The following is an 18,526-nucleotide window of genomic DNA, read 5'->3' as shown; positions in this document are numbered from 1 at the left end:
CTGTGCTCTAGAGCCGGGGAACCACGACTGCTGAGCCCATGTGCCACAACTACTGAAGTCCAAGCGCCTCGTGCCCGTGGTGTGCAACAGGCAAAGCCACCACACTAAGGAACCCACACACCGCAACTAGAGAAGAGCCTGTGCAGTAATGAAGCCCTAGCACAACCTAAAAGTCAATTTCTAGTTATAGAGATGAACAGCTACTCACCTGGTGCTTGCTTCTATCTAGAGGAGAACAGTTAATTGACATATGTAGGATCTGAGACATTGTCAGAGAGAGGAAAATGAAAGTGTTAGTCACTCGGTTGAGTGCGACCATTTGCGACCCCATGGATTGGAGCCTGCTAGGCTACTCTGTTCATGGAATTCTCCAGGCAAGAACACTGGAGTGGGTGGACATTCCCTTCTCCCAGGGATCTCCCTGACCCTGGGACTAAACCAGGGTCATGTCTAAGCTACAGGGAGGAATATTTGTAAATATTTGAATATTTGTAAATATTCAAAGCAGTTTGCAAACTTTAGGGAGACTCAGACTGACCATGTGTCAATCTGAGGACCATGTCTTATCAAGGACCATAAGACAGGCAAGATCTGTACAATTTTACCTTTTGCCTTATTAACCACACCTAGGCACAGAAGAAACATATTTTGAGTGTTTTTATTAGGATATTACGGTTTACATGTGTAGAGACTTCATCTGATCAAATAGAGTTGACCGAGAGGCTGAATTTTTAAAGGGGAAGAGGAAAAAAATAAAGATTTTTTTTTTTTTTTTTTGCTGTCCTTTGTCTGTGTTGCTGCGCATGGCCTTAGTTCTTCTGAGGCATGTGGGATCATAATTCCCGGACCAGAGATCGAACCCATATCCCCTGTGTTGGAAGGCAGTTTCTTAACTACTGGACCAACAGGCAAGTCCTTATCATTTTCTTAAGAAATCTTTTTTTTTTTAAACTGGAAAATTTATTTCTGCATAGTTACAAGAAGATAAAAAGTTCAGTCTTCTCCCCATTCTGAAAGCAGATCCCAGGAGGCCACAGTGAGGTCACAAACAGGCTGATTTGGGGCCACGGGGTGTGGGCACAGGTGGGCACAGTCTGCAGTGAGCTAATGGTCAAGGTGAGGTCAGCACCCCTCTGGCGTTTCATCACCTCAGCCCTGCTTCTACATGTTCGTTACCCAGGGCTTAGGCTCTGCCACACTCCTAGTCCGCTCTCCAGTGAGGTTTTCCACTCCCATGACCACACACAATCTATATAGGGATCATGATATTTCCCATAGGTCTATTTCTAAAGCTGACATCTACATCCACTCTGAACTCCAGATTCATTTTTCTGGCTACCTGCATGACAGTTCCACTTGGATGTCTAATATGCATCTCAGATTTTACATGACATGCCTTCTCCAACCTTCCATCCCAGCTGTGCCCCTGGCAAAAGACCTCAAATTGATAAAATGGCACCACCATCAACCCAGGCTAAATTAGATTAATTTCTTCATATCTCACTCTTCATCTCTGGCCCACGAAGAAACCTTGCTGATGTATCCCAATCCATCTGCAATGTGTCTACATCTCTTCATTTCTTCATCCTCCACTCCAGTGCAACCACCATTGTCTTTCACCTGGACCAGCTGTGATACCTCCCAGCTTCAACCCTTCCCACCACTACATTCCTCAATACAGCCAGTACCAGTGACTTCATATTCAGGGGGATTCATTTTACTTTATATTCAGTATCACAAATTGGCCTTCATTCAAGAGCTTATATTTTTCACCCTAGAAGGGCTATATAGATTAACCGTCAATAGAATTGAGGTAAATTTTGAGTGGTGCCATGTTACTTTATCGCAGGGTGGTACAGTTAAAAAAAAATCGCACATGGGTATTTTGTAAAGGGAGCATCCATGCTCAACAGTGGTGACCACAAGAAGTGTGTCTCTAGGAAAGCCAGGCCTGCTACCCTTAGATTGTCACTGTAGCCCAGGGTGAGCTTGTCAGAGAGGGACTCTGCTATGCCAGCATCCAGGGCTACCATCTTGCTACCCAGAAGTCTGCTTCAAATAAAATCAAGACCCCTTTATTTCATTCCCTTCCCAATCCCATTCCCTTCACTGTTTCTGGAGATCTATACCAATCATGATTTTCAGGCCATATTTTTATAGCTCATCTATTCACAGTCACCCACATTCACCAGAGCCTCACCTCACCCACGCCCACCCCATGTACCACGTTGTTTATTAGGGGAAGGTACATTTTGTATTGTTCAGGATCCTATGGGTCCCCTTCTTCCCTCCCTCTGTGCAAATCTTGAGCTGCCTGTGGACAGGGCATTGGTAGCTCAAGAGACTCCTGGATACCTGTTTTAAAACTTGAAAGGTTAAGGGTTTGCACGCATGAATCAACAAGGGACCTTTATTTCTTTATGAAGCAATTTATTGGAAGAACTGTCAAAAGTGAAATAAGGAAAATTTAAGTGAACTTCTTCTGGTGACCTTGGGCAGTCACCTAGGACTCGGGGGAAAGTCCAGTCCCGGCTCAGTCCTTCTTGTCGCCGTCACCCAGGGTGAGCTTGTCAAAGAAGTCCTCTTCCAGGGCACCTTCCGGGGACCCCATGTTGCTCAGGTTGCTGACATGGTCCCCCAGCTCCTTGATGAACCTGACCTGCTGGTCCAGGTAGCCAGTCCCCAGGAAGTGGCACAGGTTGGCATCGCTGCTGTCGGTGGCCAGCTGGTGCAGGTTGAGCAGGCTCTGGTTGACGTACTTCTCCCAGTGCAGGCTATCTTGCATGGCCTGGAGTCCGCTCTTCCACTGTTGGGTCTCAGGCTTTCCGATGTTGAGGAAGCAGATGCGGCCCCCGCGCTGGATCTGTAGGAACATCAGGCTCTCGGCTGTCCTGCTGTGCTCCTGGGAGCGGAGCAGGAAGAAGTGGGAGAAATGCTTCAAGCCCACATCATCATGGTCGAGGTATAAGGCCACGGCCAGGCACTGGAAGGAGGCGTGAAACTCCAGGGTGGCATGATTGTTGATTGCGGCTTCGCACTCGGGGCGGTAGTTCTGACGCTCCTGTGAGGGCAATGTGGGCAGCATGGCGGGCCACTCCCCGACCCAGGGAATGGCGGCTGGGACAAAGCGTCTCCGGGGCAGGAATCGGCGGGGGTGGGGGCGGGGTGGCCGGGGCCAGTGGCCTCCTCCGAACCTTTCCAGGGTGGACAATGTGGGTGGCCGGAGGCGGGCTCCGGGCCAGATGGCTGGTAGCTGGGCAGGGTCTCTGGGATGGATTGTTAGAGGTGTCTGTTGGGCGGGGTCAGTACCCGGGCTTGTGATTGGTTAAGGAAGAGGTCACGTGGGTGGGCGGGAGCCGTGTGCAGGAGCCGTGAGCTGGGCGAGACCACTGTCTATCCAAGCCAGGGTGTGGCCAGGGCGAGACCACTGTCTATCAAAGCCAGGGTGAGGCAGAGCTGCTTTGAGCTGAATACTTGGCATCCACAAAGTGTTTAATTTTGCCATAATACTTTTCCCAAGACTTTTTCTTATTCTCTAATAGCTCCCTTTTATAGTACTCTGTTCCCATTTTATAAACCCACTATCATCTTTACAGTTCTGACAATATGAATTTGGATTTTTTTGTGATGTTCTCTTCTATTTCCTGTAGTATATTTGTTTTTTCCTCCAGAAATTGTTCTGTTTACGCATCATGATCTCTTCCACTTCTGTCAAATATCTGGTAAGCATTTGTCTATCCATATTTGGGCATAAAGGACTCATTTGATTAGCCTTGAAATTTACCATGGATCTGAGCTACAGTTATGACATCCATTCCACTATTTGTCTCCTATGAATGGGAGTGTAGAGTGTGTCAGGGAGTGGTCTTCTCTCTTTGGGATACATGGTTTGGAGCTTGCAGGTAAGATAAGGACCATCTCAAATGCCAAAAACTTGGTGTTTTCTGAAATTGGAAGACTTTCCTGTATCCCGATTGATTATGTCTTTGTGTTTTGTTTCTTTCTCTTCTGTGGAGCAGGTCCACAGTTACATCAGAGCTTCTCTCATATAATTTCCCTTCCTGAGCCTTTGAATGACATAAGGAGACTCTAGCCCCATCCTCTGCCCCACCAGTGTGCACTGGGTCTTGTAAGAACAGAAAGTAAAACCGTACTGTGTTAAGCTAATAAGACTCAGAATATTTGTTGTAGCAGTTAGCCTACTCTGACTAGTTAGCCAGGAAGGAAGTTCTGGATGACTACAGGTTATAAGTTATTGTAAGCCTACAGCATTTTCTCTTGGTGCAAACACAGATTCAGAAGTTAATCCCTTGGAGAAGGGAATGGCTCCCCACTCCAGTATTCTGGCCTGGAGAATCCCATGGACCGAGGAGCCTGGCAGGCTACAGTCCATGGGGTCACAAAGAGTTGGACACGTCTGAATGAGTAACACTTCCAGTTTTTTGTGATTTAACCCCCTCCCCTTGCTGTTCTGCAGTGATTTTGGAGCCCAAGATATAAAATCTGTTGCTGTGAGTCCCAGGGGTTCCCCAAGTGGCCACAGGAGGAGGAAGCAGCAGAAGGGGTGCTACTCTCCAGCCAGGGGCTGAGCGTGGGGGAAGCCACATCCTCTTGTCCTTTGGAAAGGCTTTTGACATCAAGGTTAGCCCTAAAGCTACCATTTCCATGTTATCAAGGAGGCATCGTGTGTGCGTGCTGAGCTTTCTCTTGAGAGGCATCTCTAACCCTGGGCATTGCAGGAACTTATGTTTGAAGTAGTAACAGATGGGGGCTGCTTATGAACTCAGTTCCTCAAAGAGCCCAAGAGGATGCCAAAAGCTGGTGCTCAAAGGAAGTATACAGGCCTGCTGCTGGGGGTAGGTGCTTAGTCCAAAACCTCAAAGGAAACCAGGTAGACTCCTTCCTGTTTGGTCCAGAGACTCCAGGAGGCATAGTCTTGTGTGACCAATGACTTGATAGGGCATATGGAGCCAGTGGGGAATAAAGGGAAGACTTGCTGGAATGCATCCAGGGCACTTTCCAAAGCATATTTGTTGGCCTTAGCCCCATTGGAAGGCCGCCAACTTGTATGTGATTGCATGTATAACAGGGCAAAGAAACAGTGAGATGTGAGGGATGTGTTGCCTCCAGAACAGGAAAAGGCCTAATATGTGTTGTGCTTGTCTGAGTGTACTGGATGGTTTCATGGTGAGTAATTGATGTTTGGGGCTTCCCAGGTGACTCAGTGGTCAAGTACCTGCCTGAAATGCAGAAGACCTGTGTTTGACCCCTGGGTTGAGAAGATCCCCTGGGGAAGGAAATGGCAACCCACTCAGTATTCTTGCTTGGAAAATCCCATGAACAGAGGAGCCTGGCAGGCTACAGTCCTACAGTCCATGGGATCACAAAGAGTCAGAAATAACTGAACAACTAAACAACACATTTGATGGTTGACTGTTGGGGAAATTTCTCAGCCCTTAGAGCAGATGTCCCCAACCTTTTTGGCACCAAGGACCAGTTTTAGGGAAGAAAATTTTTCCATAGACCAGGGGTGCAGGATTAGTTTTGGGATGATTCAATGGCATTACATTTATTGTGCTCTTTATTTCTATTATTACTACATCAGCTCCACCTCAGATCATCAGGCAGTAGATACCAAGCTTGGGAACCTCTGCCCTATAGGACTAGTTGATGACCAGAAATATGACAGACAAGGCTAAGCCTTGGATCTTGAGGTCTAGGTGGTGTGTGAGGGTGTGCAGGTCTACTTGTACTGCTTTCAGAGGGACCCCTGAGCATAATGGCATCAATATAATGCCCAAAATGACACCTTTCCAACTATAACGTATTTAAATCCTGGTGGCAGAGGCTACATGTGATTGCAGGGCTATTTAAATATTCCATTGAGAACTGCATAAATGTATAATCAGCCCCTTAAAAGCAAAAACAAAGAGAGCCTGGGACTCATCAAAGATGAGATCGAGTGGAACATGTTAGTAGGTCAGTGAACACAAAGGACACTTGTTCGGCCAACTATACATCCGTAGTCAGTTCTATAATAGGAATTGAAGCCTTGCCTGAGCACTAAGGTTTTGATCACCCATGCCATCCTTTGGTTGCTGGCTGAAATACCTGCCAAATGGGACTATTAACAAGGGAGACAGTGACTTCATGACTCAGGTCTTAAGCATATCTTTAATGACAGGGCACCCTATTTAAGTTGATAATGCAAGATGTTTAGTATGTTGACCAGGAGAGGAAGTGTCCCTCATGTCCAGTAGAGAGTTCCACCAGGAAGGCAAAGAACATGGGCTTATTCCATGTGGAATGGTCCCATTGGAACCACCACCAGAGGAATCTGTTTGAGGTGAAGGATCCTAATAGTGACAACCAAATGGGTTTGTGCAGCTTTGATTGTTTTCCCAGCAATGCCCTGTAGGTATGATCTCAGTGAGGCAGCACTGAGTGGCAGCATGAAGCAAGATCTTAATTACCTGCCCAGGAATTCAGTTCAGTTCAGTTCAGTCGCTCAGTTGTGTCTGACTCTTTGTGACCCCATGAATCGCAGCATGCCAGGCCTCCCTGTCCATCACCAACTCCTGGAGTTTACTCAAACTCATGTCCATCAAGTCAGTGATGCCATGCAGCCATCTCATCCTCTGTCGGCCCCTTATCCTTCTGCCCCCAATCCCTCCCAGCATCAGGATCTTTTCCAATGAGTCAGCTCTTCGCATGAGGTGGCCAAAGTATTGGAGTTTCAGCTTTAGCATCATTCCTTCCAAAGAAATCCCAGGGCTGATCTCCCTCAGAATGGACTGGTTGGATCTCCTTGCAGTCCAAGGGACTCTCAAGAGTCTTCTCCAACACCACAGTTCAAAAGCATCAATTCTTCGGTGCTCAGCCTTCTTCACAGTCCAACTCTCACATCCATACATGACCACTGGAAAAACCATAGCCTTGAGTAGACGGACGGTTTGTTGGCAAAGTAATGTCTCTGCTTTTTAATATGCTGTCTAGGTGAGTCATAACTTTCCTTCCAAGGAGTAAGCGTCTTTTATTTATTTTTTTTAAAGAGCATTTAAACGCCGAGTAAATTCCACAAAACAACTTCTGAATGCCGGCAGAGGACATCAGGCACCCAGAAAAGCAACCCAACTCTTCGAAAGGAGGTAGGAAAAAATATAAAAGACAAAAAAAAGAGACAAAAGAGGGAGGGACGGAGTTCCGTCCCAGGAAGGGAGTCTTAAAAAGAGAGAAGTTTCTAAACACCAGGAAACCTTCTCACTGTCGAATCTGTGCCGAGCTTTGGAAGCACAGAGGGCAACATAACAGGGAGAAAAAAATAAACAAGTAAGCGTCTTTTAATTTCATGGCTGCAATCACCATCTGCAGTTATTTTGAAGCCCCCCAAAATAAAGTCTGCCACTGTTTCCACTGTTTCCCCATCTATTTCCCATGAAGTGATGGGACCAGTGGCCATGATCTTCGTTTTCTGAATGTCGAGCTTTAAGCCAACTTTTTCACTCTCCTCTTTCACTTTCATCAAGAGGCTTTTTAGTTCCTCTTCACTTTCTGCCTTAAGGGTGGTGTCATCTGCATATCTGAGGTTATTGATATTTCTTCCGGCAATCTTGATTCCAGCTTGTGCTTCCTCCAGCCCAGCGTTTCTCATGATGTACTCTGCAGGGTGACAATATACAGCCTTGACGAACTCCTTTTCCTATTTGGAACCAGTCTGTTGTTCCATGTCCAGTTCTAACTGTTGCTTCCTGACCTGCATACAAATTTCTCAAGAGGCAGGTCAGGTGGTCTGGTATTCCCATCTCTTTCACAATTTTCCACAGTTTATTAAACCTAGGTAACCTGGATGAGAACCAGGAATCCTAGCCACCAGACCAGCAAGGGCAAGAGGCTAGAAGCTATTTTTCCCTGGATCTTTGCCCCTAGTGAAAAATGCATTTATCATGGAGGCAGAAACTATAAATGCAGGTATAAAGTTTATTATTAGAGACATAACACAAAAACAAGTTGGAGAGTACACAGAGATAGGTTTGTTTAGTTAAGATAGAAGTAAGACAGAGATGCATATCTGGAGAGAAAGGGTGTTGTTGACCTAAAAAATTATCACAACCTTAAAGTTGAGAGTTGTGTTTTACTTGTTGTGAATTTTTAGGACTGTAAGCCTGGGAGACAGCATCTCATATAATCATGAGATTGCTCTGAGGAGGCTAGGGGTGGGGGTGCAGGGAAGTCAGGTTTTACAGAAGTTTGCAACAAAGGGCAGGTAGTCTGAACATCAGAAGTATTTTTGTGAGTTAAAGAAACCAAATATCCTAAGTTAAGGAATTCAGTGCTTTTCTGTGTATAGAAAGATGCAGAAGTGTGGGCTCACTGAAATAATTCCTTTCATATGCGTCTCAGCTGTCTGAGGCCAGTAACCTATGTTTTTTCTACATCCTGAGTTCGTTCCTCTGTGCTCACCATAGGGAGTGGCTGCAGCCACATGGCTGCAGGATTTCAGGTATTATTCTCCTTTCTGACTGTCCTTAGGATCCACATTTGGAAGGCCGAAATCACTAATGACTGTGACATCTTTACTTATAATTGCAGGAATACTCCATTTCTCAGTGTGGACGTTCTGCCAAGTGAGGAGGAGGACAGTAAAGAGGCAGTTAAGTCATTTATATAGGTATAGGCCAGTTCTTCTGGGTCTTTGTTTCAGTTCAGTTCAGTTCAGTCGCTCAGTCATGTCTGACTCTTTGTGACCCCATAAATTGCAGCATGCCAGGCCTCCCTGTCCATCACCAACTTCCGGAGTTCATTCAAACTCAGATCCATCAAGTCGGTGATGCCATCCAACCATCTCATCCTCTGTCATCCCCTTCTCCTCCTACCTTCAATCTTTCCAAGCATCACGGTCTTTTCAAATGAGTCAGCTCTCTGCATCAGGTGGCCAAAGTACTGGAGTTTCAGCTTCAACATCAGTCCCTCCAATGAACACCCAGGATTGATCTCCTTTAGGATGGACTGGTTGGATCTCCTTGCAGTCCAAGGGACTCTCAAGAGTCTTCTCCAACACCACAGTTTGAAAGCATCAATTCATACAATTCAGTGTTTTTTATGGTATTCACAAGGCTGTTAAACCATCACCAGTATATAATTCAAGAGTATTTTCCTCACCCTGGAAGGAAACCATGTACCCATTAAGCAGTCACTCCATTATCCTGTTCCCAGCAAACTAACTTACTTTCTACCTCTATGGATGTATCATGGGCCTTCCACATGAATAGAGTTATGTAATATGTGGCCTTTTGAATCTGGGTTTTTACTTAGTATAACACTTTCAAGGTTGTTCCATGTTGTAGAATGTTTTAGTGCTTTATTCTTTTTATGGCTTAATAATATTCCATTGTGTGTGTGCGTGTGTGTGTGTACACACCTTAGTATAATGGTTTCAATGTTGATCCATGTCGTAGAATGTATTAGTACTTCATTGTTTTCATGGCTTAATAATATTCCAGTGTGTGTGTGTGTTTGTGTGTGTACACAACACATTTTGTGTACCCATTCTTTAGTTTGTAAATGTTTCCACATTGGGGCTATTATGAATAATGTTGCTGTTAACATTTATGTCCAAGTTTTTATGTGAACATATGCTTATAGTTTCTTGTGTATATACCTCGAAGTGAAATTACTAGGTAATATGGTAAAACTCTGTCTAAATTATTTTAAGGAACTGACAAAATATTTCCTATAGGGGCTTTACCCTTAAGACGTATGAGTGGTCCGATTTCTCTACCTCCTCACCAACACTTCTTATCTGTTTTTTTAAAATTGTAATCATAGGAGTGAGGTGGTACATCATTGTGGTTTTGACTTATATTTCCCCAATGATTAATGATGCCAGGCATCTTTTCTTGTGTTTATTAGCCATTTGTGTATCTTCTTTAATGTATTCATGCCTTTTGCCCATTTTTTTTCAATTGAGTTTTTAATCTTTTTTGTCCTTGAGTGGTAGGAGGTCATTATATATCCTAGATTCTAGGATTTTTTTTACCCACAGTTTGGGCCATCTTTTGACTTTTTTAGCCTTTTGGTGAATAAAATATTTCATTTAGGTGAAGTACAATATTTAAAAAACTGTAATCTCCCTGGTGACTCAGATAGTAAAGAATATGCCTGTAATGTGGGAGACCAGGGTTTGATCCCTCAGTTGGAAAGATCCCTGGAGAAGGGAATCACAACCCACTCCAGTATTCTTGCCTAGAGTAGTCTATGGAAGAGGATCCTGACAAGGCTACAGTCCATGGGGTCACAAAGAGTCAGATACAACTGAGCAACAAACAATCTAATATTGTTGCAGAAACCAGTACTCAAGAAACCAAGCGCCACACTTGGAGAGTTGGAGAACTCAAGTTTCTTACTGTGGCGGGCCCAGAGGAGTTAACACTCCAAGCTCTGAGCCCGGAACAAAGGGATAACAGAGTTTTCATAGACAGACTGTAGTGAGCAACACTAGCTGTTGATAGGCTGGTTTAAACTAAGGGGTTTTGCATGCTTGGGAACAGTGGTCAAGATTGGGAGGGGGCTGCCTGGCCTGGACAGATATGGGGCTGGGCGATTACAAAGAGCAGGACAAGGGTGAATGAGATAAACTCATTCCTAGTATTACAAATCCCCAGTTTCTGAGACTACATGACCTACGTGATCTAGACTTTGCAAGGGACAAGCTGAGTTACAGATGCAGAAGGAGAAGGAGGTTATGTAAAATTTTAACTTCTTCATTCCACACTCTTGATGCTTCTATTTCTCGTTGTAGAAAGCATCATCGCATGTTTTGGTAGGACATTCAGAGCTCCCCATTGTTTAGGGGGCTGTATTGAACTATTACCATTTGTAACTTTATGGATTCAACTAAGAGGTTATGAACTGGGTAATAGCATTGAGAATACAAGGTCCAAACAAGAGTGCTGCAAAGAGCATGAAGAGAGGACCTGTTAAAGGGAGAAGCCATGATGCCCAGCTCCAGATATTGCTCCAATTACCCCAGAAATTAGCTGCTTTTTCCCTCCTTTTATGATTTGTTCCCTTAGCTGTTGGGCCATGTCCCTGACTATTTCTGATTGGTTTATATAAGAGCAGCATTCTTCATTCAAGAAGAGGCTGAGTCCTCCCTTTTCAGCTGTCAATAGGTCTAGCCCTTTCCTATTTTGTAAAACCACTTCAGACAGGGAGTCTAGTTTGTCTTATAAGGCTGCTAAAGATGTGGATACTCTCTCAATGTCGTCTGTGAAGTCTTCAGATAGTGTATGGTAAAAGTGGTTGATGAAGCAATTCCTGCTATTCCCATACCTATCCCAGCCGTGATTCCCAGACCGACTAGTAGGGGTATAAACTCTATGGCTCTTTTTGACTGTGTATGTGTTGCCAGCGGTATGGTGAGCGTCTGGTTGTTAGGAACAATAGTCATCTGGGGAGTGAGGAAAACTAAGGTGCAGATACCCATCTAATTGACTGGTAGACATTTTACTTCTTCAGTTCACTTCAGTTCCTCAGTCATGTCTGACTCTTTGCGACCCTATGAATCGCAGCACTCCAGGCCTCCCTGTCCGTCACCAACTCCGGGAGTTCACTCAGACTCACGTCCAGTGAGTCAGTGATGCCATCCAGCCATCTCATCCTCTGTCATCCCCTTCTCCTCCTGCCCCCAATCCCTCCCAGCATCAGAGACTTTTCCAATGACTCAACTCTTTGCATCAGGTGGCCAAACTACTGGAGTTTGAGCTTTAGCATCATTCCTTCCAAAGAAATCCCAGGGCTGATCTCCTTCAGAATGGACTGGTTGCATCTCCTTGCAGTCCAAGGGACTCTCAAGAGTCTTCTCCAACACCACAGTTCAAAAGCATCAATTCTTTGGCACTCAGCCTTCTTCACAGTCCAACTCTCACATCCATACATGACCACAGGAAAAACCATAGCCTTGACTAGACGGACCTTTGTTGGCAAAGTAATGTCTCTGCTTTTCAATATGCTGTCTAGGTTGGTCATAACTTTCCTTCCAAGGAGTAAGCGTCTTTTAATTTCATGGCTGCAGTCACCATCTGCAGTGATTTTGGAGCCCAAAAAAATAAATTCTGGCACGGTTTCCACTGTTTCCCCATCTTTTTCCCATGAAGTGATGGGACCATATGCCATGATCTTCGTTTTCTGAATGTTGAGCTTTAAGCCAACTTTTTCACTCTCCACTTTCACTTTCATCAAGAGGCTTTTGAGTTCCTCTTCACTTTCTGCCATAAGGGTGGTGTCATCTGCATTTCTGAGGTTATTGATATTTCTCCCGGCAATCTTGATTCCATTTTGTGTTTCTTCCAGTCCAGCTTTTCTCATGATGTACTCTGCATAGAAGTTAAATAAACAGGGTGACAATATACAGCCTTGACGTACTCCTTTTCCTATGTGGAACTAGTCTGTTATCCCATATCCAGTTCTAACTGTTACTTCCTGAGCTGCAGACAGGTTTCTCAAGAGGCAGATCAGGTGGTCTGATATTCCCATCTCTTTCAGAATTTTCCACAGTTTATTGTGATCCACACAGTACCCAATTACTTGAATAGAGCTTTTAGTATAGTGTTAAATAGAAGTGGCAAGAGAAGACATTTTTTTCTTGTTCACAAGTGTGATGTTAGTTGTCTATTTTTCAAATACCCTTTGTCAGGTTGAGGAGGTTCCATTCTGCTACATATTTCTGGAGTGTTTTATCATTCAAGAGTTGTGGGTTTTGTTAAATGCTTTTCTGTGTGCATTGAGATAATCATGTGGGCATTTCTTTCTTTTCTCTATTAATGCAATGTATAATATTGATAGATTTTCATAGATAGAACTATTCTTGCTCTCCTGGGATAAATCTCATTTGAACAGGGAGTTCAGTTCAGTTTCTCAGTCATGTCCGACTCTTTGCAACCCCATGAACCGCAGCACGCCAGGCCTCCCTGTCCATCATGAACTCATGAAGTCCACCCAAACCCATGTCCATTGAGTCAGTGATGCCATCCAGCCATCTCATCCTCTGTCGTCCCCTTCTCCTCCTGCCCTCAATCTTTCCCAGCATCAGGGTCTTTTCCCGTGAGTCAGATCTTCAAATGAGGTGGCCAAAGTGTTGGAGTTTCAGCTTCAACATCAGTCCTTCCAATGAACACCCAGGACTGATCTCCTTCAGAATGGACTGGTTGGATCTCCTGGCAGTCCAAGGGACTCTCAAGAGTCTTCTCCAACACCACAGTTCAAAAGCATCAATTCTTTGGCACTCAGCTTTCTTCACAGTCCAACTCTCACATCTATACATGACCACTGGAAAAACCATAGCCTTGACTAGACGGACCTTTGTTGGCAAAGTAATGTCTCTGCTTTTTAATATGCTGTCTAGGTGAGTCATAACTTTCCTTCCAAGGAGTAAGCATCTTTTAATTTCATGACTGCAGTCACCATCTGCAGTGATTGGAGCCCAGAAAAATAAAGTCTGCCACTGTTTCCACTGTTTCCCTATCTATTTCCCATGAAGTGATGGGACCATATGCCATGATCTTCGTTTTCTGAATGTTGAGCTTTAAGCCAACTTTTTCACTCTCCTCTTTCACTTTCATCAAGAGGCTCTTTAGTTCTTTTTCACTTTCTGCCGTAAGGGTGGTGTCATCTGCATATCAGAGGTTATTGATATTTCTCCTGGCAGTCTTGATCCAGCTTGTGCTTCCTCCAGCCCAGTGTTTCTCATGATGTACTCTGCATATAAGTTAAATAAGCAGGGTGACAATATACAGTCTTGACATAGTCCTTTTCCTATGTGGAACCAGTCTGTTCTTCCATGTTCAGTTCTAACTGTTGCTTCCTGAGCTGCATACAGGTTTCTCAAGAGGCAGGTCGGGTGGTCTGGTATTCCCTTCTCTTTCAGAATTTTCCACAGTTTATTGTGATCCACACAGTCCAAGGCTTTGGCATAGTCAGTAAAGCAGAAATAGATGTTTTTCTGGAACTCTGTTGATTTTTTGATGATCCATTGGATGTTGGCCATTTGATCTCTGGTTCCTGTGCCTTTTCTAAAACCAGCTTGAATATCTGGAAGTTCATGGTTCACATATTGCTGAAGCCTGGCTTGGAGAATTTTGAACATTACTTTACTAGCATGTGGGATGAGTGCAATTGTGTGGTATTTTGAGCATTCTTTGGCATTGCCTTTCTTTGGGATTGGAATGAAACTGACCTTTTCCAGTCCTGTGGCCACTGCTGAGTTTTCCAAATTTGCTGGCTTAGTGAGTACAGCACTTTCACAGCATCATCTTTCGGGATTTGAATTAGCTCAACTGGAATTCCATCTCCTCCACTAGCTTTGTTCATAGTGATGCTTCCTAAGGCCCACTTGACTTCACATTCCAGGATGTCTGGCTCTAGGTGAGTGATCACACCATCCTGATTATCTGGATTGTGAAGATCTTTTTTGTACAGTTCTTCTGTGTATTCTTGCCACCTCTTCTTAATATCTTTTGCTTCTCTTAGGTCCCTACCATTTCTGTCCTTTATTGAGCCCATCTTTGCATGAAATGTTCCCTTGGTATCTCTAATTTTCTTGAAGAGATCTCTAGTCTTTCCCATTCTGTTGTTTTCCTCTATTTCTTTCCATTGATTGCTGAGGAAGGCTTTCTTATCTCTCCTTGCTATTCTTTGGGATTGTGCATTCAAATGGGTTTATCTTTCCTTTTCACCTTTGCTTTTCGCTTCCCTTCTTTTCACAGGGTGTATAGTCCTTTTTTGGGGGGCCTTCCCTGGTGGCTCAGATGTTAGAGCATCTGCCTGGAATGCAGGAGACCTGGGTTCGACCCCTGGGTTGGGAAGATCCCCTGGAGAAGGAAGTGGCAACCCACTCCAGTACTCTTGCCTGGAGAATCCCATGGAGGGAGGAGCCTGGTGGGCTGCAGTCCATGGGGTTGCAAAGAGTTGGACACGACTGAGCGACTTTACTTCACTTCACTTCATAGTCCTTTTAATATGTTGCTGGGTTCAGCTTAGTTATATTTTGTTGTTTTTTTTTTTTTTTACATCTGTAGACATAAGTGATATATTTCTGTGGTTTCCTTGTGATACCTTTGTCTGGGTTTTTTTTTTTTTTTTATCAAGTAACACTGGCCTTATAGAATTAGTTAAGAAGTGTTCCCTTCTCTTCTGTTTTTTGGAAGAGTTTGAGAGCCATTAGTTTAAAATCTTCAGTGTCTGGTAGAATTCATCAGTAAAGCCATATGGTGTTGGGTTTTTCTTGTCATTGTATACCTTGTAACCTTTGAGTTTAAACCTCTTTACTTGTTACGGACTTTTCCAATTTTCTGTCGCTTCATAAGTCAGGTTTGGTAGTTTGTATTTATAAGAACTTGTCCTTTCCATTTATGTTATATTATCTGTTAACATATAATACCTCATAATATTCTGCTTCAGTTCTTTTTATTTTTGTAATGTTGGGAGTAATATCTGACTTTTAACTCCTGGTATTAGAAATACAACTTTCCTCTCATTTTTCTAAGGTTTGTCCATTTTTTTTTTTTCATTTGTTCAAAGGACCAATTTTGATTTTGTTGGTTATCTGCATTATTTTATATTCCTTATTCAGTTTATCTCCACCTTAATTTTTGTCATCCTTTCTTATACTTCTTTTGAGTTTAGTTTGGTCTTTTTTTTTAGTTTCTTAAGGTGGCAAGTTACATTATTGTTTTGAGATCTTTATTCTTCTTTAATGTAGAAACTATACATTTCACTCTGAACCTTACTTTCAGTATATCCCATTAGTTTTGGTTTGTTGGTTTTCAGTTTTTATCTCAGAGTGTTTTCTAATCTGTTATATACCTTGTCTCAGGTAGCCTGGTCTAGAATATTTGTATTAAACGCTTTGATCACTGCCTACTGGGAGGCCAGTCCAGGTGTGATAAAAATTCATGGAGGGAAGAACAAAATCAAGGCCTTGAACTAACCCTTCAGAGAGCCATTGTCAGGACAAAATTTGAATTTTTTGAGAATAAATTTTGTATGGCCGCCTGTGGCATCTGACTTCCCTGGTGGCTCAGACGGTAAAGCTTCTGCTTGCAATGCAGGAGACCTGGGTTCGATCCCTGGGTTGGGAAGATCCCCTGGAGAAGCAAATGGCAACCCACTCCAGTACTCTTGCCTGGAAAATCCCATGGACAGAGGAGCCTGGTAGACTACAGTCCATGGGCTCACAAGGACTCGAACATGACTGAGCGACTTCACTTTCTTCCTCTGGCATCTGCAATCAACACTCAGAACCACTAGTAATCTGTTGTCCATGGTGTGCAGCAAGTTGAAGTGGGAGCTCAACTCCTTGACTGGGAATCAAACCTGGGCTTATGGTGATGAGAGTACCCTATCCTAACCTCTAGACCACCAGCGACTAGAGGCTGGAAGCAGAGCCCTGACTCTTATTTTCTTTGAAGAAAGAATTTTAGCAAAGTGATGGAAATTTTGTAAAGCGGATAGAACATTTAGTAGGAGCAAAGTACATGTGGAAAGACACATGGATGCACTCAGAGGGAGGTGAGCGCTTTTGCAGTATTTGAAATCATTTATATGAGGACAGTTTTCCAGGTTCCCTTTGGCCAGTCATCTTGCTCTCTTTGGCTCTGTGTCCATATTTGGTCTGACTCAGGGCCCTTCCTGATGTGCATGTGCATCTTTTAGCCAAGATGGAGTCCAGCTCCTGAGGGTCTCTAGGAGGCTGCCAGGACATAAGGACACCCTCTGCCTTCTCTGACCCCTGAGGAACTTTTCTGTGCATGTGTAGTTTGGGAGATCTCCTTGACCTCAAGAGTGAGAAATATATAGCCACCTTCTCTTTTTACCCAGTCAGGGCTCAGCTCCTCTCTGTTTCTGCCATTATTTTTATCCTGAACTCTCCTGTCCTTAAGGGGCAAATTCCAACCTGTGGCCTCACTAGTACTATGCAGGTGAAAGAGACCTTGAAGAATTTTCTTCCTCTTATACAGTATTTGTTCAAATTTGTGTACAATATATCTGACCTTGGTAGTTATGAAAATGTTTCCTTTCCAATTCTGTCCTTTTAATTCTGTAAAGTACTGTGGCTTCAGTGATCACTCAGTCCCCAATAGCTTTGACAGTGCTGGCACATAATAGGTGTTCATTGAGTACCTATCAATTAAGTCTTTTATATTTAAGATAGAGGAACTAAGATGCTAAAAAACTGATGTGACTTGCAGTGGTTTGGACAGTACTTAGCAGGGAAACCTAGTTTAAACCTCAGAGTTTCCCATAGGAATCTAACTAGTTTGCATTTGAATCCTTCCTTGCACCCTGAGTGACTAACACTTTCACTTTTGCTTTCACTTTGCTACTTTGAGGACACAGACCATGTATTGAACTTCCAGAAGATTGTGTTAGTTTCTCTCTGTGACCAACCCCAACCCCCGGGCTTAAGGATAGTCCCAAAAGAGGTCTATAAGAAATACGTGGGCTACTTTATTCTAAATATTTTGTGTTAAAAATTATTTCAGGGAAAAAAATTATTTTATGGGTGAGTCCTAACTGCTGTACAGCAAATTGTTCACCTACCATTTCTCAGGTTCCTACAAATCTCAGGGCTCTGTAGAGAGGACAGGGTAACAGTTTCTGTCTACTGTTTGTCACTTCATCCAAAAGAACATCTGTGCCTTTAATTGTCCATTTAAATAGCTTTCAGCTCCTGGAAATTCAGTAATATAAAAACCTTTGTAGTGAAAGTTACCAGGTGACAATGCAGCACCCTAGCAGGGAAGAAAGTACAAAGAGTAAAGCACATGAACCTAAGAGACAAAGTCAGTGACACGGATTTGCTGGGTTTTATAGAATCAAGAGGAAAATTATCCATTTCCTTTATTGTGAATAACACCTTCCAGAATACGATCATTCTAAAATACTAATTCTTACTCAGTGCCCTCAGGTTTTTCCCTAATCCCCTATTGGAGCAAGTCTCTCTGACAGTGTGCAGTATTTCAGTTACCAGCAGGTGAGGTGAATAAAACTGATAAACAAGAGTCCTTCAGCCCTTGGCCAGGGAAACAATAAATGACTTCAACAGATCTGTAGTTACCAGGCCTTCCAGCAAGAATCCTGAGCCCAATCAGGAAATTAAGTTCCAGTGTGCCTCAGTGTGTCCCCAGCAGATGAAAAGCACAGACGAAAGAGGGAACCAAGATAAAACCATGAAGGCCCCCGAATTCAGCAAGAGGCTTAGTGCACACTAATCGTATCGATCTGTTCAGGTCAAATACTAACATTTCTCTGCCCTTTGACGTCTTCTTAGATCCAGCCAAAAACTGTAGGCACTGTCAAAGAGGAAAGTCTTAATGCAGGAGGTGGGGAGATAGTATAGAAAGAAAAGACAGACCATCCTATGGCCAGCACTCCGTGTTTTGTTTCATAGGACGTAAAATTTACTTCTGGCTTCTGAGAATTGTTTTTCAGCCATAAAGCTTTCAAAAATCCGGTGTACCTAATTCAA

The 18,526-nt window shown here is 43.6% G+C and overlaps 1 pseudogene; it reads right to left on the bottom strand.

The window, feature by feature from the left end:
- Positions 1-2,533: 2,533 nt before the first annotated feature.
- Positions 2,534-3,085, bottom strand: LOC516667 (ferritin heavy chain; annotated as a pseudogene).
- Between the last annotated feature and the right edge of the window lie 15,441 nt (positions 3,086-18,526).

The sequence above is a fragment of the Bos taurus genome, chromosome X, assembly GCF_002263795.3.
Source record: "Bos taurus isolate L1 Dominette 01449 registration number 42190680 breed Hereford chromosome X, ARS-UCD2.0, whole genome shotgun sequence".
In the NCBI taxonomy this organism is placed as follows: domain Eukaryota; kingdom Metazoa; phylum Chordata; class Mammalia; order Artiodactyla; family Bovidae; genus Bos; species Bos taurus.
This window is presented reverse-complemented; position numbering and strand designations above follow the sequence as displayed.